The sequence below is a fragment of the Ochlerotatus camptorhynchus genome, unplaced genomic scaffold (assembly GCF_037179485.1).
Source record: "Ochlerotatus camptorhynchus isolate MF236.1 unplaced genomic scaffold, CSIRO-AGI_Acam_v1.1 ptg000189l, whole genome shotgun sequence".
In the NCBI taxonomy this organism is placed as follows: domain Eukaryota; kingdom Metazoa; phylum Arthropoda; class Insecta; order Diptera; family Culicidae; genus Ochlerotatus; species Ochlerotatus camptorhynchus.
The window spans coordinates 58,489-72,151 of NW_027040679.1; positions in this window are offsets into that span (position 1 = coordinate 58,489).

Consider the following 13,663-nt stretch of genomic DNA (forward strand, 5'->3'; position numbering starts at 1 on the left):
GTGGTTGCTGCAAATCACTTTGGTGCATTTTTTTTTTTCAAATTCAAGCCATGCTCATTTTTTGTAGATGATATTGATAGTATCAGCAGTCAGAATTCAATGGGTATTAGTTGCGAGCAAGTTGAGTTGAATGATTTAGTAAATTGATGTCAAATTAGGCTGAAACGATTGAAAAAAAAAATAAAGGGTTGTGTCCTAGACACGATAGAACCTATCTATCTATCTCTATCTATGATGCATGATATATGCATTTTGGTTAACACCCAACGTCCCCCCTTTTTTTATTTATTTTTTTTTTATTATAGTCACTTTAACGCTCTTGGGTCATTCGTGACTTGTCCGGGGGTGAGATTTGAACTCGTGACTTTGGCGTGAGAGGTATGAATGCTAACCACTACGCCGGGGTCGCTCCCCCTTTTTTACTTATTTTGCAGAAAAAATACATCCGAAGTCGCTCCTTTCTTACATATTCTGCACAAAACATACTTTCTAAGCCCCGCAACTGACAGGATTTTCCGCCGTTTTATTATGAATAGAGGCCGGGCAGAACGTTTCTTTTGTGTAGAATATGGAAAAAAGGATGGACTTTGGATGTTAATATAATTGCATATATAGGAGTACCTGATGTATTTTACCGTCAGTTGTGTGTAATTCACCAACTTAATATCATCGAATATGTCTTTAAAGCATTTTTTTTTTCTCAAATTTGAAAGTTTTGGTGTGGGAAGAAATTAAGGGAAAAACTTCTGTTTTTACTTATAATTGTGGTTTGTTTAAAATTCATTTCCCGGATAAATGTGATCGTCGAAGTCCATGTCTTTTTCGGGTTATTGTTGAGGGGGAGGGGGAGGTTGTTGAGAAGTTGGGGGGAGCGGTTGTTGTGAAGGGGGGAGGGGGTTTACATACATTGCTTTTCCTCATTCCTCATTGTATCGCATTCCTCATTGTGGTCACGCCGTGATCCACCTTTAGCCGCTGACTTGGTCCTGCTTGCTGCAGGCCGAAGTGCCACGCCGTCCGAAGCGACAATGAGCAAAAGCACTGTCTGTCTGTCTTTGTTTTACCGGGACTTCAACCGTAAACGGTCATTCGTCCCTCCCAAGTAACAATCTAAATGCTTGGAAGATTTATTCTTATTTTATCATTGTTTTATCATAGCATCCCTTCCAGCCTGTGGTTGTATTACGGTTTTGTGTGCTTGTCATAAAATTAGGCCGTCAAGTCGTCTATAAAACTGTTTTATGACTACTAAATTAAAACTCAGACTTCATAGGTTTAACGGTAGCTGTAGGTTGGTTCTACATCACTAGTTATAACTGAAGAATAAAACCAAAACAAAACATACAATTATGTTTTATGGTACACTTTTTATGACCGATATAAAACTTGAAGCAGTCTTAGACCTTCATTAAAGCTTCATTACAACTATCATCTTTATCAGAGGCCTAAGATTCACAGATAAGAAATATACTGCTACAACAAAAAATACTCTGAAATTTTTTGTCATTATAAAAAACAAATCTATTCAGATATATGAAATAAAAACCCCTTCAGTGCTTCCGAACACGATGAAGATGAGACGATCGACAATATGAAACTCCTGGAGGAACTACAGTTATACGATCCCTACATAAGGCACAGTGCGGTGAAGGAGCTCTTAAAAATATTGAACAAGCGGCTTTCCGATACACTTCCGAAAGATCCACGAACCCTTCTTAAAGCAACGCCGACAGTTTCACTAAATCCGTTTGGAGATGGCCAGTATTGACATCACGGCTTTAAACCTTGTATTGAAAAAGCTTTTAGTGGATCCAATAAGCATTTCTTACATCTTGATTACAAGCGAAAATAGGAGGATCGACTTAAATAAAACAAAAATTGTTGCTTGGGCTGTTTGCTTCCATTAAATTTGGTCATACAATCCGGTTGCTTTCAAGAACTCCAGCAGCTTCTGTTCAGTGGGTGGTGATAAAACTTCCTCTATGGTTGTATCTAGATTATAAGTCAAACGTTCGGTACTGTTGGCTCTACCATCTAACAAAAGGTGGGGGATGGACAGTGGGACACCGCATGTGATGCAGTTTGGAGGTTCCTCTTTGGTAATTCGGTAGCTATAGGTAAGACGGGTAGCACCAATTCTAAGTTTGGAAAGAATACGGCGGTCTTTGGGGTTTTTTATTATCAAGCCAACGAGATGTAGACTGTTTGATTCTTCTTTGGGTGAAACCTCGGCTATTGAACCATTCAAGATCCCAGCTTTCCCTGATTTGGTCCTTTACCCATCTGACAACGTCCATAGAAGAAACATCAACTGTTTCGGGATTCATTTCTCGACCAGCACCAGCCAATCGGTCTGCCTTCTTATTGCCTCGGATACCAGAGTGACCTGGGACCCAACAGAAGGAGACGTGATTAGCTATGGAGGATGTTTCTGCTGACATGAGCCAAGGATGTTTCATGGAATTGGAGTCCATTTTGCGGAGACAGCTTGCTGAATCGCTAAAGATGACAGTTGGTTTCTCAGACTGTGGAGGGTTCAAGTTGGAAGCTTTCATGAGGGCATAAGCTTCGGCACTGAAGATGGAACAAGATGTATGGAGGGAGGAACTAATACTGGTTAATGCGCTAATGATACCATAGCCGACCTTTCCATTAGAAACGGAACCGTCGGTGTAGATGTGGAAGTAATTATTGTATTTTGCTGAACGGAGATTGTTAAAGTGTTGTTGTATTTTTAACGGGGGATCACCTGCTTTTACTTTTTGGAGATCTATCTTAGGAGGTGGTTGGTTCCAAGGTCTGTTTTTTGTTTTGGGTAACACTGCAACTGGAGGGAGATTTAGTTTGGTAAGGGAGTTGCACAGATCGTTTGCTCTTGTTACTAAGGGGGCTTCTTGACAACCTTTCAGACTTAACCATCGAATAGCCTTAGTCACCACGCAGACTGTTGTATAATGTTCGAAGGGGAGCTGACCGCACTCGGCCATTATAGCGGATATGGGACTAGTGATGAAAACTCCGGAAGCTGATCGGAAAGCCTTGTTGTACAACGGACGTAGCTTTTTGGTTATGATATCGCCACCTCTGCTGAAAAAACCTGCACCGTAGAAGATTTTGGGCAGAAGCCAGCCGTTAACTATTTGCATGATGGATGTTCTATGTGTACATGGAATTCTTGTCCCAATCGTCCTAATGACCTGTAGCCGCCGCTCGGTGATTTTCCGAACAACGTCTGCGTGGTGTCTAACGCTGAGAGTCCGGTCAAGGTAAACTCCAAGGATTTTCAGAGTCTGTCCTGCTACTATTGTGGTCTGGTTTAAGGTTAGTTGGGGTAGTTTGCTAAGCTGTTTCCTATTGCTACTAATATGGAGGAGTTGGGATTTTTCAGGGGATATGATGAAACCTCTTTCATCAGCCCATTTGGCAACAATATTGACTGCGGATTGAATCCTTTTTCTGGCTAACGATTTGAAAATATTGAAAGTGTGATGGTAATGTCGTCTGCATAAACCAGTATGTGGAAATTGGGGGAAATAGTATCAAAAAGGGATTGCATACAGATGAGAAAGAGTGTGGGTGCGATTACTGAACCTTGGGGGATACCGTTCTCTTGAGACCTGACCTCAGATCGGTTGTTTCCTATGATGACCCTGAATCTCCTATCGTCAAGAAAACTTTGACGTAGTGACCCATGCGGCCCTTGATTCCCCATTCTTCGAGCGACTTTAGGATGGGAAAACGCCATGTACGATCGTAAGCCTTCGACAGATCCAGAGAAACACAGTCACCACCTCTTTCAAGGTATCCATCAATGAGATCCTCTAGCTCCGTAAGGCCTTGGGACTCCATTTGAGTAATGAGTCGTCTATTTACCATCTTCTCTTAAACCTTCCCAATACAGTTCAGTAGAGTGATATGCCGGTAGCTGTCTGCATTATTCCTGTCTTTTCCGGGTTTAGGGATGGGAACAACTAGACCTTCTTTCCAGTCAGTGGGAATTTCTCCCTGGTTCCATATTTGGTTGAACATAGACAAAAGAATAATTTTACCGATTAGGGGAAGATTTTTGAGAAGAGGATAGCCTACGTCGTCTGGTCCAGCGGATGAACCGCTTACCCTACTCAGAGCCCACGCTAGTTCCTCGAAAGTGAAGTCTTTGTTGTCTTCCAGGACAAGATCAGTATCAAAGCATGGTGGAGAAGCCTCAGTGGTTGTTTTATGGGACAAGAACTGTTAAGAAAATATGGAGGAAGATGAGGCCAGGAAAAAGTGATCTGCGAGGTGTTCGGTTATGGTGGATGGGTTATCAGTGATATTATTATTTATACGTATTTTTATTGGGGGTCGACTTTTACTACCACTAATACGGTTTACTTGTGGACTGATTTGTAAATAAATTTTATCGGCTTTCAGTCTTTTAGCAAATAAAACGATGTTTTTCCTCTACTCCCAACGTTTCAATGGTATATTCCATCTTTTTCTCTATTTTCTCTAGAGGAGAGATCGATACGGCGATGAGGGATTTCAGAGTTGATTGCCAATGCTGTACCGGTTCTTTGGGGGTTATCGGGATTTTCTTAGGTTCAAGCAGAACGATGTGCAACCGAGCCTAATAGAATTTCCCGCCGTTTTTTATGAATGGGGCGGAGCAAAAGGTTTCTTTTGTGCAGAATATGTAAAAAAGGATGGACTTTGGATGTTAATATAATTGCATATATAGAGGTACCAGATATGTTTTATAGTCAGTTGTTGGTAATTCATCAAGTGTATGGCTCCTGTTAACCAGTTTTTTTTTTTGAAAATGTTGGCTTTGCATGTAAAAAATTAATTGTTTACACATAATTGTGGTTTGCTTAAAATTTATTTCCTGGAAAAAAATGATCGTCAACGTCCACGTCTTTTTCGGGTTATGTTGAGGGGGAGGGGGTTTTACATGCACGTTTTTTCAAGTCTCATTCCTCATTGTGGTGGACACGTCGTGATCCACCTTTAGCCGATGACTTAGTCCTGCTTGCTGCAGGACCTAGTGCCACGCCGTCCGAAGCGGTAATGAGCAGAGGCAGGTAGTAGTAGTAGAGGCAGGAGAGCAGCGCTGATATATATCTTATCAGGTTCAAGCAGAATGATGTGCAACCAAGTAGTATTCGTTTATGATGACTGGGTTTGGAAAAAAGGCTTATTTCATAAAAACAGTGATAAAATTATCATTTGTACATTTTCAAAAGTTTAATTACAGAAAAATTGGAAAAATACTTATGTCAGCAGGTTTGTAATGTATTATCCTATCGATTGGCGTGTTTGGATTTTAATTTCATCTATAAATGACAAAGTTACAAGCGTTCAAAACCTAACACTTCTTCACCACACATATTTTTTGATTTGCACCCCAGTATAGTCGACAAAGACGTAGTTCTACGTCAAAAAATCGGTTCCTTCATGTGGCATGGACGAAAAAACAAAATAACCTTGAAGTATATTTTGTTTTTGTTTGTTCTGGTCTTATATTTATGTGGTTTATATCTTACTAGCTGACCCGTCGAACCTCGTCCCGCCCAACATTTGATTTTTGTTTTAGAGAATTTCAATAATTCATTATTCTACCCTAAATTTATCTCTTTGAATGAAATATTTGCGATTCATTTAGATGATACTACTCTTACTTCAATTATGAATTGAATGGAACACTTTTTGAATTGGATTGAATTCAATAACATTTATTTACACGGAATGATTGGAATCATTTATCAGGTCAATTCAATGCTTTATGTTGGACTACATTCTTCGTTTTGCTATCCGGCGCATAAATAAACAAAGATGAAGGCTTTCCAACACGTGAACATACCACATATAATTGGCCATGTGAAAAGCAAGGGTATTCGAGGTTTAATCCACACACTTCCAAAGATTGGCCTTCTGATTTATTGATTGTCATGGCGAATGCAAAGCGAACCGGAAATTGAATGCGTTTTAACTCGAAAGGTGAATTGGTTGAAATCAGTGGAATTCTCGGTATGACCACTTCCTCGCCCTTGAACTTAGCTTTGAGTATCGTTGATTGGATCACATTATTCTTGAGTTGTTCACGGCCAATTTTGTTCCATTGCACAATTTCGGTTGATTGAGGTTCCGCACCATGATGAAAACAGATCCAACCTTTAGTCGTAAATTATGTGGTGGCAATCCCGGCAAATCCAATGAATTCAGGATCTCCGCTGGATAATTGGTCACTTCGTCCGGATTAGTTACAGTATTGAATGATTTGAACGAAATTAATTGTCCAGCAATTGCATTTTGAATTTCGAAACTCAAATCATCGACATCCTTGTGTTTCACTCAACCAATCGTGATTCCCATAATGTTGAACGATGATTGGAAACACATTTGTAATGAGTTCCTCTTTCGTTGTTGTGAAATGGCAGAAATTCGGCCGGAACGAAATCAATCCGGTGGAAACGTCAACTGGTACTTCTCAATTAGGGCTACCATATCAAAAACTTGAAAAGGAGGACATTTCATTTGAGGTTTGGAGATTAAGGGGAACAATGATTCCCTTTCTCAACATTAAAGGAGGACAATGAGTTTTTATCAAACGTTTTGATAATATGTGCGCTATCCCAAAATTCATGATTTGCAAAGGTTCCATTGAGATTGTTCATAACTTGTAGTCGTTACCAATTCTATTTGTCTTCTCGTTATACTTCTGAAAAATTCATCAAACCAGCCTTCATAATTCATTTGTGATACTTGGAAATGATCTAGTCTAGCTGATTTGCATGAAAGCTACAGCTTTACAACATTAAAGCCATCCCAACTTTTATCATGTTCAAAAATCAGGATACATGTCATCGCTGATTGAAACCAACATAGAACATCTAAGCAACCTGTTAATTTTACCATTGATTGATATTATTCCTTACATTTGATTTCACGATTCGCGTGCCTCCTCGCTCTCAGTATGTTAGCGGCCTAAACAAATCAAGCGTAACTATTCAAATCGACGTATCTGCTTATGTAAACAATCTCTTCAATCGACGATTTTTTTTTAAATGCTAACTCACCCCCGCAAACGAACACCACACTTTCGCCTACTTACTAGCTGGTGTTGTTAGTTTCTGTGAGTGAGCTTGCAGTTGCCACAAATCGTCGATTGAAGTGATTGTTTATAAAATCAGATATGTCGACTTGAATAGTTATGCTTGAAATATCTAAAATCCCATGAAACCAGAACGTCAAAATCGAACACATGTTGGATTCAATCTATGTGGCTGTGTGAATTGGTGAATTTTAACTTAAAATATACAGATAGAACATTTTCAAATAAACTGGTACTGGTACAATAGCAGTATTATTTATGGCAGCCCAGCCCCCCTCAATTTTGACAAACACCTCGAAAATCACACGATCAACAACAGAGAGATTGTCGAACATTATAATTTATTTTCGAAATGTTAAATTTATGTAAAAATTCAAAAGAATGGAACACAGCCTACGACTGTGTTCCATTTGATGAATTTTCACTGACACTTGGAAAATAAATTATAATGTTCGAAAATCCCTCTGTTGTTAATCATCCGATTTTCAAGAAATTGTTTGTCAAAATTGATTCCTGGTTTGTCTGAAATAAGTCTGGTAGAATAGCAGGATAATTTCTAAATTTTCCATCTGTCAAATATAAGTTAACATTCACCAAATAGATCGCAGCCTAAATGTAGGGGGTTGACAGCTGTAGTATACTCCTAGTCCCACCATCGAATGGCATTTGCTAGATAAGATGAGTTTGCGACATAAATAAACAAAAAGGCTCTGCAAACAACGCTCTTTGAAAACAATTTAATGAATATGTTACAGGAAAAAATCGAACGACAACGACCAACGATGCGTGAACTTTGCAGCCTCTCGGGGTATGGTAGTTCGACGTACCTTTTTACCCCGCAAGGATATCCACAAAGCCACCTGGAGATCACCTGACCAACACACAGAAAAACAAATCGATCACGTTCTAATCGACGAGAAATTTTTCTTCGAAATTATCAACGTCCGCACGTACCGCAGTGCGAACATAGATTCGGACCACTACCTAGTTGCAGTATGCGTGCGCTCAAAACTCTCGACGGTGCATAACACCCATCGTAGTCGAACGCCGCGACCCAACATTGAGCAATTACGGGACACCAGAGTTACCCAGGACTACGCGCAGCAGCTGGAAGCTGCACTACCCACGGAAGAGCAGCTTGGCGCAGCTTCTCTTGAAGATGGCTGGAGGGATATCCGTTCCGCCATAGGTAGTGCTGCTGCAGTGGCTCTAGGTACTGCGATCCTGGACCGAAGAAATGACTGGTTTGACGGCGAATGCAAACTGTTAGTAGAGGAGAAGAATTCAGCACGGGCGAGAATGTTGCAACACCGCACGAGATTGAATGTGGAGCGATACAGGCAAGCGCGGAACAGACAAAACTCGGTTTTCCGAAGGAAGAAGCGTCAGCAGGAAGACCAAGATCGCGAGGCGATATAAATCTGTCCGCGTAAACGACACACAGAAGTTCTACGAGAAGCTAAATAGTTCGCGAAAAGCTAAGTGCCGCAAGCCGATATGTGCAAGGACTTGGACGGTAACCTTCTCACGAACGAGTGTGAGGTGATTGAGAGGTGGAAGCAGTACTATGACGAGCACCTCAACGGCGAAGCAGCAGAAAACGAAGGCGGCACGGCAACAGACCTTGGAGCACGCGCAGAAGACTACAGGCTACCGGCCCCTGATCTTCAAGAAGTTGAGGAGGAGATCGGTCGGCTGAAGAACAACAAAGCAACTGGTGTAGATCAACTACCAAGTGAGCTATTAAAATACGGTGGTGAAGCACTGGCTAGAGCGCTGCACTGGGTAATTGCCAAGATTTGGGAGGAGGAGATATTACCGGAGGAGTGGATGGAAGGTGTCGTATGCCCAATCTACAAAAAGGGCGACAAGTTGGATTGCTGCAACTACTGCGCGATCACACTGCTGAGCGCCGCCTACAAGGTACTCTCCCAAATTCTATGCCGCCGCCTGTCACCATTTGCAAGAGAGTTCGTGGAGCAATACCAGGCGGGATTCAAGGGTGCCCGCGCTACCACGGACCAAATTCGGCAGGTTCTGCAGAAACGCTGCGAATACAACGTGCCCACACATCGTTTGTTCATCGATTTCAAATCCGCATACGACACAATCGATCGAGATCAGCTATGGCAGATTATGCACGAGTACGGACTTCCGGATAAAGTGAAGCGATTGGTCAAGGTGACGATGGATCGAGTGATGTGCGTTGTTCGAGTATCGGGGACACTCTCGGGTCCCTTTGAATCTCGAAGGGGGTTACGGCAAGGTGATGGACTTTCGTGTCTGCTATTCAACATCGCGTTAGAAGGTTTGATCAGAATAGCTGGGATAGACACGAGTGGCATGATCTCCAGCTTCTTGGCATCGCCGATGATATTGACATCATGGGACGGAACTTTGAGACGATGGCGGAAACGTACATCAGACTGAATGCTGAAGCTAGGCGGATTGGACTTGCCATCAACGCATCAAAGACAAAATACATGAAAGGAAGAGGTTCTAGGGAAGACAATGTTAGCCTCCCACCTCGAGTTCAGATTGACGATGACGAAATCGATGTGGTCGATGAGTTCGTGTATTTGGGCTCACTAGCGACCGCCAAAAATGATACCAGCAGAGAAATTCGGAGGAGGCACCGGTCGAATAAAATTCGCCACCGCACGAAGTTGACTGTCTACAAGACGCTGATTAGACCGGTGGTCTAATAACCTGCACTATGCTCGTGGAGGACCAACGCGCTCTTGGTGTTTTCGAACGGAAGGTGTTGCGTACCATCTACGGTGGAGTGCAGATGGATGACGGAACGTGGAGGAGGCGAATGAACCACGAATTGCACCAGCTGCTGGGAGAACCATCCATCGTCCACATTGCAAAAATTGGACGACTACGGTGGGCTGGGCATGTCGTAAGAATGCCGCACGACGACCCAGTGAAAATGGTTCTAGAAAGCGACCCAACAGGAACAAGAAGAAGAGGCGCACAGCGGGCAAGGTGGATCGACCAAGTAGAAGGCGACCTGCGGACCCTTTGCAGACTACGAGGCTGGCGAAGTGTGGCCATGGATCGAGTAGAGTGGAGACGACTTCTCCGGACAGCAGAGGACAACAAGGCCTTAGCCTGATTGATAAGGTAAGACTGGAAAAAATGCAAGGATTAAAAAGGAGGATGTAGAAAAATTATTGAAAAGGGAAGCCTTGTCCTCCTTTAGGATACCATATGGTAACCCTATTCTCAATTGCCAACCGCCAACAATTGATTTGAAAAATCCTCGGCAGACGGATCGTTTTGCAACGCAACTCGCATATTCGTCATCAATCGCTGCTTCTTCATATAGCGCCATAAATACGAATGCTTAAGAGGGAAAAGGATGCCATTAATGTATTAAAAATATAAAAGCATTTTTTTTCGTTTCTAAACAAAATACTGTCAATGGAAACATAGATTCAGCTTTTCTACAGGTTGGAATTGTTGTTTGAACCATTTAATTTATCAATTTAATGTATCTGTATAATAATTATTCACAAGCATTCTTTCAGGTTAATTCAAGAATAGTTTGATGATGATAAATCTTCCAAATATTCACATTACAGTTATGATCCGACCCTGTCAGCCTCTCCGCGCATCAGACTATTATTTTTCAGTAGTTCCACATAATTGTGATTTCATATCTTCCTCCTTCAAGATGGATGTTTAAGATTCACATACTTTGCTAGCTGACAAAATGGGGTCATTGCTATGTAATTATTCTCTTTTTTCATCCTTCATTCAGGCTGGATCTATTGATTTAAATTATTTAAGTTTTCTTCTAGCTCTTTGATAACGGAACATCATTAGATTTATACTGTAATGATTCACTCTTACAGCTTTCACCCTGGTTTTGTCTGTTGATTTGATTTGTTTGAATTGGTTTTCAGCTCTTTGGTGTTGGCAGTCGCGGGCGGTCAATTATGCTCATGCTCATGCTCAGAGTTTATTTTCAGCTTTTCGATGATGGAACGTCTTCAGATTTATATTATAATGATCCACCATTTTGTTAAGGCTTCAGACAAATCCAAGTATAATGCATGATAACACTGATTCATTTGAAACCATGGTCGCATCACTTATCAAGGTGAATCCTGATCCAACGAACCCAGCTTACTAACAAAATCTCCTTTCCTGTGTCTTTTGTTGGGATGCAGAGGTAAGCACGGCCCACAAACAACAAAGGTCACTCTAATATTCCTTCCCTACTCCCACCTGATTTATTTATTTATTTATTATTATTATAGTCCATCTGACTTGATAGTCTCAATGAAACACTTAAATCTAAATGTAGTCACTCATTAAAAATTAAAAATTGGTCAACAGCAAACGATGACGAAACATCGAGGCATTGATGTCAAAGTCAAATAGGTCAGAGGCTTCGTTGAATTGATGAATCATGGCGACAAAGGAACTGTTTGCAGCATAGTTGGTTGCATGTACTACTTCATGTAGCAAGGTTCTCGGACGGAGTGTTCGGGCAGGAGCATACAGATTAATTTTGGCCAGTAACTCAGGAACATCATATTCTGCGAGTAAAACTTTAGCAACGAAGACGACCTGCGATATGTTTCGTCGCTTAGCAAGAGTATCCAAACCCAGTAAACGACAGCGGTCAGCATACGGTGGTAAATTCAGCGGGTCACTCCATGGAAGATAGCGCAGTGCGTTTCTGACGAATTTGCGTTGAACAGCTTCGAATCGTCCACTCCATACAGCTTGGTAGGGATTCCAGACTACACTCGCGAATTCCAGTAGTGAGCGTACCAATGAACAGTAAAGGGCTTTAAAACACAGAGGATCACGAAATTCCTTAGATATCTTGAACATGAATCCAAGCTGTCGATTAGCTTTGCCGATCGTGGTTGAGAAGTGGCGAGTGTATGTGAGCTTTTCATCCAACATGACACCGAGGTCTTTAACGTGATCGACACGTTGAACTGCAGTTCCAGCAACGTTATAATCAAACAAAATGGCTGTCCTAGTTCGACGGAAACTAATTACGCAGCACTTTGAGACGCACAGGACAATAAAATTACGTTCACACCAATCATTAAAGATTTCAAGAAGGTTTTGTAGTTCTAAACAGTCGGCATAGCCTCGAACGACTAGATAAATCTTCAAGTCATCGGCAAAAAACAATTTACCTCCTCGTAGTAGAATAAACGTTACATCGTTCACAAATAAAGAGAAGAGCATTGGTCCCAAAGTGCTACCCTGTGGAACTCCTGATCTGTTCGAGAAACAGTACGATGAGTAGTTTCCAATGCATACAGTAACTTCACGTTGCACGAGGTACGATCTAAGCCAGCTGCAGAAGGAAACAGAACATCCAATTTTTTCAAGCTTTGCTAGCAGAACGTCGTGCACAACTCTATCAAACGCAGCTTTAAGATCAGTGTAGATGGCATCCACTTGAAGTTTCTTGCATACATTTTCCATACAGAACGACGTAAAGCTGACGAGATTAGTTTCCACGGAGCGGCCAGGAAAGAAACCATGTTGACATGTACTTATGTAATGCTTGCAGGAAGCAAACAATCTCTCATTTATCAGCGACTCAAACACCTTAGATTCAACCCCAAGCGAGGTAATCCCACGGTAGTTTTCCACATTGCGTTTGTCTCCTTTCTTGAAAACAGGGAACATAGTAGACCGTTTCCATAGTGCGGGAAATTTCTGTTGACGAAGTGACAGGTTGAAGAGCAAGGACAACGGAGCAGCTAAGATATCGGAGCATTTTTTTAGGACTGCAGATGGAATAACACTCGGACCTGGTGAAAATGATGATTTGGTTTTACTCATCACAGAGAGAACCATTTGTACATCTACGACAAAAACATCCATGTTTACGACGTCGGTTGGCACATCACGGACGGCTCGCTCAATTTCTGCTTGCGATGGGGAGTCATTCGAGAAGACGCTTAAGAAGTGCCTAGCAAATAGGCTGCATTTGTCCTCAGTTGTCAATGCTACGTCATTGCCGAGAAACATTTTTGACGGCAGTCCAGTTTCCTTCCTCTTAGTATTCACAAACGACCAGAATCCCTTGGGGTGGCATTGCAGATTATGTTGAGCACGAATTACATACCTCTTGTAAAGAAGCTTGTTGTAGTGGCGATAATCATTGCTGGCAATTGAAAAATTTCGCTTGGTAAGGGTACATCGTCGATGAGTGAGAGCACGGAGAGCTCTAGATCGCACTCGTTTCAGGTTGCGGAGAGTAGCGTTAGACCAAGGTGGTTTTCTTGGAGGTTGGCACTTCAATACTGAAGCACAAACACAGTCGCGCAAAAGGCTATTATATCGAGCGGCTGCTGTATCGATATCAAGGTCATTCAACACGTTCCAGTTGATCCGGGACAAGGAACGTCTCAGCAAACGGAAATCGGTCTTCCGGAAATTGAGCCGAGTGGCAGTCATGGTTTCATCAAAACGAATTTGAGATCCGTTCGCGATAGATATATCCAAAGCAGGGTGGAAATTGTCAAGAGGAACGATGACATCAGGCGCTTCAACGACGACACAGTCCAGAAGTGCACTTTC